This window comes from Mastigoproctus giganteus, chromosome 4, assembly GCF_048544385.1.
Source record: "Mastigoproctus giganteus isolate SK-2022 chromosome 4, ASM4854438v1, whole genome shotgun sequence".
Lineage (NCBI taxonomy): Eukaryota > Metazoa > Arthropoda > Arachnida > Uropygi > Thelyphonidae > Mastigoproctus > Mastigoproctus giganteus.
Window position 1 is genome coordinate 244,031,743 of NC_143578.1, and position 15,010 is coordinate 244,046,752.

General features: G+C 39.9%; 1 protein-coding gene across 2 annotated transcripts in view; it reads right to left on the reverse strand.

The window, feature by feature from the left end:
• LOC150087581 (uncharacterized) overlaps window positions 1–8,808 on the reverse strand; it is a 317,512-nt gene extending 308,704 nt beyond the window's left edge. For both annotated transcript variants that reach the window (XM_090371262.1, XM_090371263.1), the window contains exon 1: window positions 8,671–8,808. The gene's annotated coding sequence lies outside the window, so the exon portion shown is untranslated. The remainder of the gene's footprint in view (window positions 1–8,670) is intronic.
• Window positions 8,809–15,010: the final 6,202 nt, after the last annotated feature.

A 15,010-nucleotide genomic window follows, 5' to 3' on the forward strand; every position in this document is an offset into this window, starting at 1 on the left:
CCCACTAATAACATTAGTCCACGCACAGAAGTGCCCATTGATTACCAGTCTGTCTTCTCCCACTCAACCATCCTTTTATTCATTGTAGCAATTTCCCTTAATGCTGCCATACTGCATTATACTACATACATGCCATACTGTACAAATTGGAGCCATACTGCTCCAATTTGTACAGTAGTCTTCTATGTGCAACAGTATCAAAAGCTTTTCTGAAATCCAAGTATATGATATCAAAATTATTTTTTTGCATCTAGTTCCTTTGTAACCACATCATAGTATCCCATCAAATTTGTCAACAAGATTATCGCTTAACAAACCCATGTATGTCTGAATTATTGCTGTAGTCTTGTCTAGATTGCAGGATAATCTAGACAAGACTGCAGCATTTATGCATTATCTTTAGCCAGTGACTCCATTATTTTACCCAGAACTAACGGGTTAAGAAGTTAAACTAACTGGTCTCTAATTACTCCTGTCCCCCTTCGTGAATTGGGGATACATTTGCACATCTCCAGTCCGTGGGGACCTTCTCTGAGTCCAAGGAAACTCTCATAATTATGGCTAAGGGTTTGCTTCCTTTGCTGCCTCCTTTAATATAACTGGATAGATCCCATCCACCCAGCTGCCTTTCTTATATTTAACTTCAACAATTTCTCCACTTTGCTCTCAATTATTATAAAATCATTTAATAAGCTTCTATCCTTCACTTCCCTACAGAATTCCTCATGTGTGAATGTAGATTCAAAATACTCGTTCAGTTTTTCAGCTATCTGAGCAGGATGATCAACAGTCGAACCATCGATATCAAGTGGACCAACCTGATTCTTCCCCTTCCTTCTAGAGTTTATAGAATTAAAGTCTTTGCTATTTTTATTTGTATCCTTTGCCAAAGATTTATCCTAATTTGCCTTCGGTTACCTGACCTTCTTTGTAACTTGATTACAGACTAGCTTATATCTACCATGTGCTGCTTGATATCGAATGCTTCCCATTTCGAATTTGCTGTTGGTAACATCATCAGTTGATCCCACTGTGTGGAATTTAAAAACTGCCTGAGACCACTGTAGTCACCTTTACGAAAGTAAAAACCCTTTCCTTTAGCCCTGATGGTACTGACATCTTGAGCAAATACGCTCTCGCCCCACTACCAAAAGTTCAGGTACCAAGCCAGCCGAAGCACTACAGACCGATATTCACTGCATCCACGCTCCTAAAGCTATTGGAAAAAACCCTTCTTCCGCACATAACACGCCATCTTCTTCCACAACCAACAAAGCAACTCCATTATGTTTTCCCTAATAGATCAACTGTCTCCAACCTTCTGGCAGTCCAAAAGGCAATTCTAAATGAATTTGAGTCCAGAGCAGATATTGAAGCTGCTTTTGATAGCCTAAATAGAAGAACTCTTTATTATATTACAGCCCTTCTGAATCTGCTGACCAATTTCTTCCGGATAAAAGGTGACGTTTTTGTTTTTCTGCACTCACTCCCCTGGAATAGAACCACCTCACTCATCGCAACTCCTATTCCCGACCCATGAATGCAGGCGTGCCACGAGGTGGCGTTTTATCGGGACTATTATTTACTGTTTATTCCGTTTGTGTGCAACAGAGAGATGTAATTACTTACGCCGACGATATAAAGTTCTTAACGGAAATACCGCCATCAGCCGACAGGAGTCGACAAGGGAAATCTGTAACAAGATCATAGCTCTAATTATCTCAACCATTTCGGTCTTAAACTGAACCCACAAAAATCTGTTATTATGGTTTTCTCTCTGAAGAAGTGTCTCACACTCATACAATCCTCACTGGAAGGCTCAATTATTCCAAGTGTAACTAAACACAAAAATCTCGGTGTAACTTTCGACTCGAAGCTTAGGTTCAACTGTCACAGAATCTGTTCTACGCAAGATAAGCAGAATGCGCTGGATTGCCCGTCAACATCTTCATAATACGGATGCAAAAACTACAATCAGACATCTGCAAACTGTTGTGTACTTCACTGCTCTGAATGTCTCTGAAATATCGGCCTCCGCGCCACCTTTTCTCATGAAACCTATCCTCGCTAGCAAATATTGGATACGGAAGTGGGAAACCCACAAACAACGCCTTCCCCTCCCCAACAGAGGACCACCACCATGGCCTATCAACTTCAAATCCCACGGCTGCCTCAAATAATTCGCATGAGGAGAACTGTGACCACTATCAAGATGCTGGTTGACAAAACCAACTCCCCTGACTTCTGGGACATACACTGGTGTTCAAAGAAAGTGCATCACCCCTAAAAATTGCAGTTCTCGTCCGAATAACGTAAATATATGGCAATATTTCTTAAGATTGCATCAGATAAGATTGCGACGCGTAGGTTATGACGTAATATTGCATCAGCTGTTCAACTATATAAGCACGCTCTGCAAGAGTTGCAGTCATTCCTTGCTTGTATCAAGATGGTGAGTTACTTGCAGTTGACGCCACGAAGAAAGAGTGCTATTGTTGCTTTACGTGAGGAAGGATGTTTTTCCCGTCATATTGCTTATAGAGTATCTTGTAATCAGTCGACAGCGAGTAGATTTCTTTCCAAACTCAAGAATACTGGTTCTACTGATAGGAAAAAAGGAACCGGACGCAAACGAGTCTCTACGCCAAAACAGGACTGCATTTTGAAGCGCTTATGCCTTAAAAACCGTAAAGCTTCTTCGTCTGAGCTGAAACGAGAATGGAAGAACATACAGGAGTGGTAGCAAGTGCAGTAACAGTCAGATGTCTCTTCAAAAATGGACTTGTAGCTCGTCGTCCTAAGAAGCCCCTCCTCACACAAAAAATGAAAAAGGCCCGTTTAATTTGGTGTAAGGAGCATGTCAAATGGACCCCCGAGCAGTGGAAGTCAGTTATTTTCTTGGATGAGAAGAAATTCAACCTGCATGGCTCTAATGGGAGACGAACGATTCGCCGTAGGTGTAGTGAAGAATACCATTGAGACTGTATGGTGTCTACAGTGAAATTCCCTACCAGCCAAATGATATGGGGGTGCATTTCGTATCGCAGAGTAGGTCACCTGCAGTTAATAAAAGGTTCTGTAAATCCCAGTGGATACCTGGCTATATTGGAAGGCAAATTGCTGCCAACAATTAGACACAATTTCAACCTGTCAAGTAACTGCGTCTTTCAGGACGACTTTGCTCCTTCTCATCGGGCGAAAAGTGTAAGTAGGCACTTCTGTAGTTACTTTAGCTTCATTTCTGTTTTAGAGGTTCGACAGTAATGTGTTTACGTTTGTTATAGGTGAAAAAATGGTTGGAAGAACGGTCCATTACAACTGTTAGCTATCTAGGAAATAGCTCGGATCTGAATCCTGTAGAGAACTGTTGGCATCGTGTAGAATCTGCAGTTGCCAGAAAGAAACCAAAGATTTCGTGAACTTCATAATTCGTGTTTGTAACCACGAACTATCAGTTAGTTATCTTCAGAAAGTGATCTTGTCAATGCCTCGTCGGTGTGCTGCTGTCATCGGGGCCTGAGGCTGTTCAACTAAATATTAGTTTGCATCTGGTGAACTTTTCATTTTGTTTTCCATTTAAAATGATAAACTGAAGCAAATTGAGGGCTTCTGATAACATTTCAACCATAATTGTCTTGTTTACCAAAACTGGTTGGAATATTTTGAGAGCACCTGTCAAATATTATTTAGCTTTTCCTTAACTATTAATAAATATCTTTTTTATATTTCTATTTGTAATGTAGTCATTAATGTAACATACCATCGCAAAAAAGGGTTAGAAATGTGAAATTCCTTGGTGATGCACTTTCTTTGAACACCAGTGTATTGTCAGTGGCATGTTCGACCTCCATCCCTATGAGCCACTCCTTTTCTTCAGCTACAGCGGAACAGGCTGAAGATCGGTGACAGATTTCTACACGACCAAGTACTTCCCGTAATAGGAGACCTGCTAATGATAGGAGTAGAAAGTCGCTTCTGATCGCAATTACAGGTGTTCGCTGGCCGAATTTGTTTCGCTGTTGTATGGTCCCTGATGTCGACTCAGACTGATATCTACTACGAGGAGCAGAACGGCACCTCGCATTTACACTGAAGAACTCTTTCACAAGAAAATGCGAAACCGTATACAGACCAACTTAATGCACGCCTGTGAAATATGCTGACTTATGAGCAGATGTGTGCTATGTAGTTAATTTGTAGAAAATGTACGTGCAAACCTTTGTGTACTGTCTGCCTTAGAACTATGTGTATACTCATAGATACTATATATTTGGATATTAATTGATCTATAGCATATTTTAATACCACGTTTCAATTTATTTTAATGTCATGGTTTAATTCTCATCTACTTGTAATAGATGTTTTTATATTACCCCGTAACCTTGTCAAGCCCCTGGCCGGCATATATTGTAACTTTCTTGTACAGTAAAGATTTTTTTTTATTTAACTAAATCCCACATCAGTACACTGTGATTACTGCCACCTAGTGGTTCCTTTATCTACAAATTCTTAATGCACGAATAATCACTGCTGACAATCAGATGCTGCCGTATAAAACAATCATCCAATAAAAGTCGTGCTAGTGCGCGATTGACCAACCCACAAGTTCCAGTTAATATCTGGGATTGATTATATAGCTCAAAGTTTCCCCCGAGTTCTGTTTTTGTCCTTTACTTCAGAACGTGGTTGAGTGGGAGAAGACAGTGTTAATCAATGGGCGCTGCCCTTCGTGGACTAATGTTATTAGTGGAGTCACCCAGGGTTCGGTGTTGGGCCCACTGTTGTTTTGTATATTTATCAATGATATTGATGAAGGTATATCAAGCTTAATGTCAAACTTTGCAGATGATACAAAGGTTAGCAGGGTTGTTAATAACAGTACTGACAGTATGCTGCTGCAACAGGATTTGGAAAAGTTGGGAAGGTGGACTGAGAGGTGGCACTGAAGTTTAACATGGACAAATGCAAATTACTGCATATGGGTAGAAGTAACCCCAGAGAAACGTACCAACTTTGTGCTACTATTCTTAGGGTTGTAGAAAATGAAAAAGACCTGGGAGTAATTGTGCAGTCAGATATGAAATTTTCTGAGCTGTGCAGACGGGCTGCCAGAGCAGGTCATGGGGTATTGTCAAAGATATACAGGAATTTTGCTAGTAGGGAAAAGGAGGTTATTATCCCTTTATATAAGGCAATGGTCAGGCTACTCCTTGAGTACAGGTCTGGAGGCCTCATTTTAGGAAGACTGGTGAGAGGAAAATAGGGGGATCCTCTTACCAAGAAAGTTCTGCAAATTGCAACATCTGGAGACTAGGCACCTGCGAGGTGATCTGATTGAGGTGTATAAGGCCTTGAATGGGTTGATTACGTTGAATTCTGGTGGGATTCTTCCGTTTGCTCAGATTACAAACATGAGAGGCCATAAATTCACATTGAGGAAAGAGTTGTAGGATGGATGTGCGGAAATTTGCCTTTAGCCAGCGGGTGGTAGATTGCTGGAACAAGCTTCTATCTGTCGTAGAAGTTTATAACTTAAATAGATTCAAGACAGAAATAAACAAACATTTGGAGCGAGTAGATGGATGAAATGAGTTTTTTTTTTGTTGATGATACATAAGCTCACACGCTTGTTTACTTGCGTCACATGCCTCCATTATCATTACGTGAAACTTTCTAGCAAATAAGCGGAGTTTTATTTCAACGTGGATTAAATAGTTTTAGAAAAGAATGCTAACTCTACGCAATATTATTCTGTCTTTACTGTATGAGTACAGAGCTTGCGTTTACAATTACTGTATTTCACTTTTGAAACGGTTGAAAGTCGACCAAAATAACGAATTGTTTTTAATCTGTTTTTTAATTGTTTTTAATTTGCAGCACCAAAAAGGAGAATCCATCATTCGTTAAAAACTCGTAGAAATAATGGATGAAAATAACAGTGCACCTGGACAGTAAACACAGAAAAAACAGTAATTAATACTTAGAGTTAAAAAAAAGTCGAATTAGTCTGAATTGCATAAGTTCGAAAATAACTGGACGTATTGCTAATCTGTAGTTGTATAATATCAGTCTGGAATATACTTAAAAAAGTCATTCATAACGTAACCTTTAAAATTATGTATCAATGTTAGTTTTAATTATTGAAGTATAATACACGCAGTGAGTCGGAAGGATTCGTATGAATAAAGATTCACCATGGTTTGTTTTCCTGTTTAGAATAATTTGACCTAGAGAATTAAATATGGCTTCTCTGCACAACACACTGCGCATACAGAGCTGCCAAACATTACATTTCCGGATATGTATTGGGCAGTGGTCAAACAATGTCGCACTGTTAAAATTCAAAGCCTAATGTTGTTTGTTTGTCAATAGACCTAATAATTCGTGGTTTCATGGCTTATTATGGAGGCACTTCACATCGAGTTTGTCCCGTATTGCAATACGGGACAAACTACACACATTAAATAAAATGCACTGATACCTTATTTCCTCTTCGACAAACGTGCAGCCTTGCGAGATCTCGATATTAATTTTCCGTTTATGGCCCGAGTGAAGTGGACTTCATGAAATAAATTGTGTATATGTCCGCATTAATTAGTACCAAAAATTAATTGCTGCGAAATAAAATTCATTTTTGCATCTTCTGTTGTTTTATTTTTGGTGTGTCGTAAATTGAGAAGAGAGGTTCTAACGAAGTTTGTAAAGCTAGAGGAAATGGGCCAAAAGGGTGTTCAACAGCTATTTTGGGTCCATTGTGTTTGCACGTTAACTGCGGCTAAGAAACTGTCCCGTTTCTAGGAGCGCGCTGAGCATTGATCATTTCCCGTAATAATAAAGAATGTTCAGATCATTCCAGGAAATAAGTAGGTCAATATTCATTCGAAAGCCCACGTTACTTTCCGCTTTCCCATCTTTGTCGAGAAACACGTGACCGAAATACATTTTTAATGAAAGAATGCAGTCACTGAAATATTGAAGAGCTAAAATAAGTTAACGTTGCAAGATTCCTGTAGTTTCAAGACAATGATGCTATTGAGGCGTCAGCGTGTCGTGTGTGTGTAAAGTGTGTTTTAAGGTCGGTTTGTGTCTGCTAGATAAGCCAGTAGATTCACTATTTCTTTGAAGAAACTTGATCAAACATACGCTTTGTTTCCCAATCGGTAATTATGAAGAGGGACGGGTCTGGCCAGTTTTGGAAACGTGCAGTAAATCTGGCCTGGGGGACATTTCTTGAGGAAAACTTTTAATGTGTTTTTTTATTTTATTTATGACACTTATTTTGTACTTTTTCTTATTACATTAAATTATATTCCTGTTTCAATGTAACTTCCTGTGTTAACCGAATTTTGCCTTTTTTTTTCGCTACGAATTTTCTAGATCGTAGCATATGAGTGGTTGGCGATTTTGAAACTCTAGGGGGAATTCATGCCAAGAAATTTAAGATTTCCTTTCTACAATATATTGACTAACCCCCCCCCCCCCAATCTTTTGTAACAACCCTACCAGCTCCCAAACAGAATGCGTATCAGAGTAGTAGGCAGTTTTACACAAATTATATAACTTCAATAAGTAAATGTGCTTATTAAGTTATTAAAATAAATAACGATTGTTCTTAATATTTCTGAAAAACCTAGCAGTTACCATAATTATAAAAATATTAAAACGAAAAATATGACTTTAAAAATAATCTGTTTCTAAAAATATCATAAATACCGTAATTTAGTGAAATCGGTCAGATTATTTCATGATAAAATGAATAGTGGACATTACTTGTATAATTAGATGAGTTTTCCTTAATTATTAAAGTAGAAATTAATAAAATTATGATTTATTTATAACAACAACATATTTACAACCGAAGTCAAATTTATAAGAACGACTTTGTGCAATATGAATGTGCGTTATGCTGATTTTTAACGAAAATATGGTCAAAATATACCAACCCAGTTGCGTTCGTTTGTCACAAATCGAAAGGTACACGCGCAATCATGGGGTAAAATATCAAAAGAGGCTACTTCAAGATTCCCCCCAACACTTTTTAATATGAAATGCGTACGCTATCCATTTAAGATAGCCAGGGGAGGTGGGGAAGTGAGCCTCTGACGTTGTTTTAAATGCGTATCAGTTGCAAAAAATTCTCTCAAGTTGTACTGAATAACACGGTGTGGATTGTCTCTGGTGATACAGCAAGAAATTAAACTTGGGGAATAAAAATGTTTTGTCTGCGATAGTAGTGTATCTATTACGTTCAATATTCCGCCAACCAAACGAAAGATGTATCCTCTAGTTCAGATTCGATCCTTAATTTCAGGTGTTCATTACCTGAAATTGAGACAGAAAATGCGACTAAAACACCTTATTGGAATGTTTCTGCATGAATATAAACTGTGTTTAACTTAGCAAGCAATGTTGAACTCCGACATACCAGGCGTTTGAGAGTTTTCAGACGACATAAACAAACATTTTGCGTTCTGATTTCTGATGCGTTCTGACGTCGAAAGATTTTATCTAAAGTAGTCTTCCCCGGCCCGCGTGCTGTCACTTCAGCCCGATTCCGCGAGTGTTCGCGTACTTGGGATGTATCTGTTGCGCCTGCCATCGCCCTTAGACAACTCGTCTCTTCAGTTGTCAGTCTCCACCCACCCGCATATTTGGGCAACAAATTCTTACCTGAACACACTCTTGCTCTTCTATCATCTGCTTATTCCTTTGACGACTGCCTGCAAGTCTTCGAGGCACTCCACCGCTAACTTACCGAGTGAGAAGATTGTCTGCCATCTCACGAACCTGCCACACAAAAGCCGTGGAACAAACTCGCACGGGAAGATCGGAGCAGCCGCCTATTCCCCACAGATTTCCATCGGTGTTTTTCGGCGGTATTCGTATTGTGACGTCACGACATGCGCCGGGGTAATGAACACTAGAGGTCGTTGTGTGCGCGAGCGACGAGAGGTTTGAAAGCGTGCTATGAATGGTCCGATCGTTTTTCTAAGTTTTGTTGCGGCCGGACATCGCAGTGGTTCCGTTACATTTTCCTCGTAGTAACAAGCAGCGGAGACGATAATGCTCTTTAAAATTGCACACTCGATAAAGTACTCCACCCATTAAAATACGCCAGTGGAAATGCCGATCACTGATTGGCAGACAGTCAGTTACTTCTGAAGTTTAAACTTCTTATGGACACGACTGGATTGTTTTCAAGGTTGCCGATAAAAACGAAATTAAATTCAAAGCTTGATGAGTCAGCAAGGCGCTCATCACTCTTCGTATTTGGAAATTATTTGTGAGAGAATTTTTCCTTACTCTTCAGAAAGCGATTACTTTATTAAATCTTCTTCGTTAGGAATTTTCCATTACGCAATTGGTTTTCCTCGACCTAAAAAAACTTTTATTGTTCTAGTCTTTTCCGTTACAGTTCTGTTTTCTGTATCTTCCTCTCTCAGTCCTCGCCTTTCCGTGCCTTTACGGACTACATCTATCCACACCTCCCTTGGTCTTCTCTTCCTTCTTTCTGGCCACCCAATTCATAATCACTTTTGGAAGTCTATCCTTCTCCATTCTTCTGGTATTTAACCCCAAGGGACTCACATCTGGTGGGTATAGGCTTGGTACACCAAGGGTCCTGAGCTGGATATCGTTATTGTTGTTATTTGTTTTTTTAGGAGCATTAGCAACTAAGGCCATATTGCTCCGGGGATATGTGGTGGTCATTCCCTGACCTTTCCGCATCCTCCGTATTCGGTGGTCACGGGCTCGAACCCCGGTCTAATCAAGAAGCGTGTGCTATGCACTGCTGCTCCTGCCCACCTGGCTACGGAGGCGCCAGCTGGATATCACCATTCTTCTCTTTCTTGGTGATTCCTTTCTACTTCTGATTTTCTCTCTCTCTCTCTCAGGGTAACTCGGGAGTTTTTTTTTTTTTTGGCTGGTGCAGCGTAAGTCTCAGGCTTCCTTGCACCATATGGCTAATAATAATAATAATGTCCATACCACCTCAGCTTTTTTGTTTCATTTACCTGGATTATATCAGTTTTCACTTCTATCTTTCGTCGAATCTGTTCATCTCTTCTTTTCTCCAGTCTTAATTTCCTTGCTGCTCTTCTCCAGTAGTCCATTTCTGTTTCAAGCAATTTCCCTGTTGTCTTTTATTCACTGTCCACGTTTCTGCCCCATAGAGCATAATGCTCTGTACTATTGTGTCGTAGATTTTATTAAATATTATTCAATAACAATTAGATTCAGTTATTAACAATCGAAAGTTATACAAAGTAAATTATTTTGTCATAGGAAATGAACTGTCGATAACGAGGTCGACAGTTTATATCGTAACACACTTCGTAGCCTGGAGAGAACAAATTAGCTTTCGAATCATCCATTTGGTACGGGTGAAGGGGTGGGGCATGTAATCCCGCGGGTTAGCGATAAGATCACCCCTTCCTCCCACTTCATTGGCACTGTCGGTCGTGTCTGTAGAAAACACGTGACATAGAGTAATGGCATCTATGTTACCATTTTTCGCATATAATTGTCCAAATAGAAACAAGATTGAAAGCCCCTGTAGTTTTATTATAAACATGTGGTTAAAACAGATTACTGGAATGTTTCTGCGGGAACAGAAACTGTGGTTATCTTAGCGACGTTGAATTCCAATATACCTGGTACTGTGTTTGGGAGTTTTTCAGACTTGATATTACAAAGATTTTGTATTCTGATTACTGACGCTAAACCTATTTATTATTAAAAATTGAAACATTTCCTGTCTATGGTGATGTATATTAATTTACCATGGCTGCCTGTTATTTATATACCGTTAGCCATAAATCCATGGTTTCCTGCGCTCTTTCTCGTTTATTAGAAAAATAAATCTACCGCTAGGAAGAGCAGTGAGCACGTTTTTACCTATTTTTTTTACGCACTCCAGGGAACCTTGTTTCAGATCACGTTCCAAGATTCGCTATGAAGCGTATACAGCAAAATAAAAGGTTTGAAACGAGTTTCTAAACTGCCAATTGTTTCCCTATTTTCAATGACATTATAACTTTGTTTTCTACAACGATTGAAATATCAATCGTTTCGGTGTTCAGATGGTTCAGAAAAATTGAGCTCGCGGATGGAGCTATAGTAGTATAAGTATCAATATGGAAATATCAATACGAGTAAAACGATCGATATTGAGCTCTTATTAACATCTCGTGACCCACTTTCTACTGATTTTTGATATGTTCGTGCATATGCGAATTTTTTATTTATATTAAATTACCTGCAAAATCATTTACTGTTATATTTGTTTTATTACAGACACAATTTAGATAAACCTAATTTTATGCAACACACTACATAACTCTCACGCAAATAAAAATAAAATTAAAAAATAATAAAATATAATATTAAATAAAAGCATCATTCATTTATAACAAAATCCTATTTTTTTTATAAAATGTGATTATAAAATTTTCTTGTTAATAGGAGCGCCTCTCAACTGCGTTATTATATTTAATCGTCTGCACTTATTAAAATAAGTTGAGCACTTCCGTCCATGGACGTGCTCGAGTTAGACGAAGAAGGGCATACTTCAGAATAATATAGGCTAATTTATAATAATGATATACTAGGAGGCTTCGCCCCCTGATCGCTTTGCTCTCCAATCCCCGCACTTGCTTTTCTACGGAATATGTAGAGGTAGGATGGAGTAAGTCATATCTTTTCTACGTAAAAGACACACCTGTCGAAAAGCACCGATCGATATCTAATCTAATATATAAAATAAAATAGAAAGTGTAAGAAAAAACTATAAAAAGTAAAATTCTGTGAATGTTGAATGAATGAAAGTTATTATTAATTGCATGTTCTATCTTAGCCTCTTCACTGGGCAGACTAGTGGCTATGCAGGCCCTCATGGTTATCCAAGCTGACACCATGCTGTAGCTTTTCCTAGCTGGAATGGTGTGGGGTGCTGACAATGGCCATTTGAGTAATCCCCAGGCCAGTGTGGGACAGAGCTGCAAAAAGCATTCCACCATAAGAAACTCCTTTCCTATGTTCTTTTATTCCTACCACCCGGGGTGGTTGAGTCTCCTTATCCCACACTGGGTGGCCCCTACCGCCTTTTGCGTGGTGGCTCACCTCACCACCCACTTTCAACTCCCACCCTCTGGACCAGGATGGGCATCCTGTACCAGGGGTTCCCTTACTGTATATAATTGTACATGTGTATATACACTAATGAGCCAAAACATTATGACTACCTACCTAATACAGAATCTAGAAAATTTGGGCAGATGGGCTTAGAAGTGGTAACTGAAGTTTAACATTGACAAATGCAAAGTACTGCATATGGGTAGAAGTAACCCCAGAGGAACGAACCAACTGTGTGGTATTACACTTGACCTGCTCTTGCAACAGGCTGCAAGAGCAGGTCATGGGGTTTTGTCAATGATATACAGGGATTTTGCTAGCAGGGAAAAGGAGGTGATTATCCCTTTGTATAAGGCGATGGTCAGGTCAGCCACGCCTTGAGTACTGCGTACAGGTCTGGAGGCCTTATTTTAGGAAGGATGTAGATTTGCTTGAGCGTGTACAGAGAAGGGCAACAAGATTGGTGAGGGGAATGAAGGGATCTTCTTACCAAGAGAGGCTTAAGTACTGAAAATTGCAGCGGCTGGATACTAGGCACCTGCGAGGTAATCTGATTGAGGTGTATAAGGCCTTGAATGGGTTGAGCACGCTGAATTCTGGTGGGATTCTTCCATCCTCATCTTACGACCCTAAGAGGGCATAAATTCAAATTGAGGAAAGACAGTTGTAGAACAGATGTACGGAAATTTGCATTTAGACAGCTGGTGGTTAATTGCTGGAACAAACTTCCATATGTCGTTGTGGAAGTTGATAGCTTAAATAAATTCAAGAAGGAACTGGACAAACATTTAGAGGGAATGGTTGTGTGAATTTTTTTTTTTTTTTGGCTGATGCTACATAAGCTCATACACTTGCTTTCTTGCATCACATGCCTCTATTACTATTATATGATGTTGGTCCTCCACGTACAGCCAAAACAGCTCGTACTCGGCGAGGATTTCTAAAACGCTACAAGATTTCTAAATGTGTCTTGTGGTAACTGGTACCAACACGTAACCAGCAGATCCTTTAATTCCTGTAAGGTCTGGTTGAGACGCCGCAGATCTGAGTTGCTGTTCCAACACAAACCATAGATGCTCGATGGGATTGATGTCCGGGGAATTTGGAGGCCAGAGCAATACCTGGAAGTCTTCCTCATGTTCCGCGAACCAGTCTCGAACAATCCGGGCGGTGTGACATGGCGCATTATTCTGCTGAAAGATGGCACCGCCAGAGGGGGAGACCATTGGCATGACATTAAAAAAAAAAAAAAAAAAAAAAATCCAAAGTCCACTAGTTAAGTGCAAGAATAGTGGATGCTACGATCCAGTACCTAGGGAGCCGAACCACAGGCACCAGCAAAATCCTGCACCCACAGACAGTAATGAGTCCTTGGGTTGCTAGCAAAAAAATAAAATAATAAAATAATAAAAAAAAATAATCTTACTTCCATATGGAGAAAGCAGTGAATGCCAGCAATCCCGTACCACAGGAGACTCAAAAATCCTGGGGACCTGCAAAAGAGTTAGCCTCGTGGGGCCCTAATTTCTGCCCCTTTAGGAGCTGTGGAGAAACAGAAAATAAAAACTCCGATCCTTGGAAGGAGAAGGCAAGTTCGTATTGTCAGGTAAGTGCAGCCAGTAAAGTCCAATCAGGTAAAATAAATAAATTTTCTGTTTATACTCCGGGACGACCAAACGGTTAGAGGAGTTCACAAGATAGACAGAATACAAGAAACAGCACCGTATTCAGTAGTCACGGGCTTGAACCCCGGTCACTCAAGGCACGTGTACTTATGCACCCGCGCGCCTGACCACTAGGCTACGGCGGCCTTAGGTAGTCCAGTCGGATGAGTCCTATCGAAAAGTCATTCTGATTTGAAATTAGTTCTTCTGGGAAAAGAGAAATATCATAGCAAGTATTCTATCTGAGGTACGTCCTGTCAGGTAAGTAGATCCATTTTATAATATAACCGTGATAAGTGTGCTGAATACTAAGCACACTTACCGTCCGATACTGCCGAGAGTCTCACGGCAGTATCGGTACGGTCACGCATGTACGTTGCTCTCAATAATCATGAATATTAATGTAGTTATGTCTAAGTGTATACGGTGATTTTAGTGTTGTTATGCTCGTCAAGTGACTCTGAAAAGGAAGACATCAACTTTAAGGCGATCAAGGCTCCCAGGTATTTATTATTTGCAGTTTTTTTTTTCTTTCTCATATTGCAGAATCTCATAAGCGGACACTAACAAGCTGTATTATCGCTGCCAGCTACAAATCAAGGTCAGTTGCCCTAGTGATACACGTCAATCACTAACCCCCGGAGATTCACGTCCCACGCAAACGGATTAACTGCATTCCTAAGAGCGGTGTCAACTCGCCGAACCAAATACCGTCGTTTTAGCCTGTTAAAACCTTCAAACACGAGCATTTGTTTTTTCTCCTACAGACATTCAAACATGACAGAATTGAATGAAGTCTTTACCATAGCCGAATGCAAATTATGCAAATTAAACACGGAGCTATGCATTATCTGTGTTACATGCTGTTCTACCTTTTGTGGGTCATGCCTCAAAATCGACCTAAAAAAGATGAATAAGCAACGGAGACGAAATTTTTCTTGTGTTTCATGCAAGGAAATACCTGACAACGAGGGATTAAGGGCACTTTCCCAACATGATGTGATACCCTGCACATCGACTGAATCTATATCATCTGCACAGGAAAAAAACACTATCCTACCATACCTTAGCACAAGCACCACTCCTGAAACTACCGATGAACAGGTACAAATCGCCGAGGGCGACAATCATTCCCCCACAGATGACGATGCTGTCTCCACTTCTCTGTTGCACTACAGGGCAATTGAATGCCACCCTGAAGAAGTTATGCA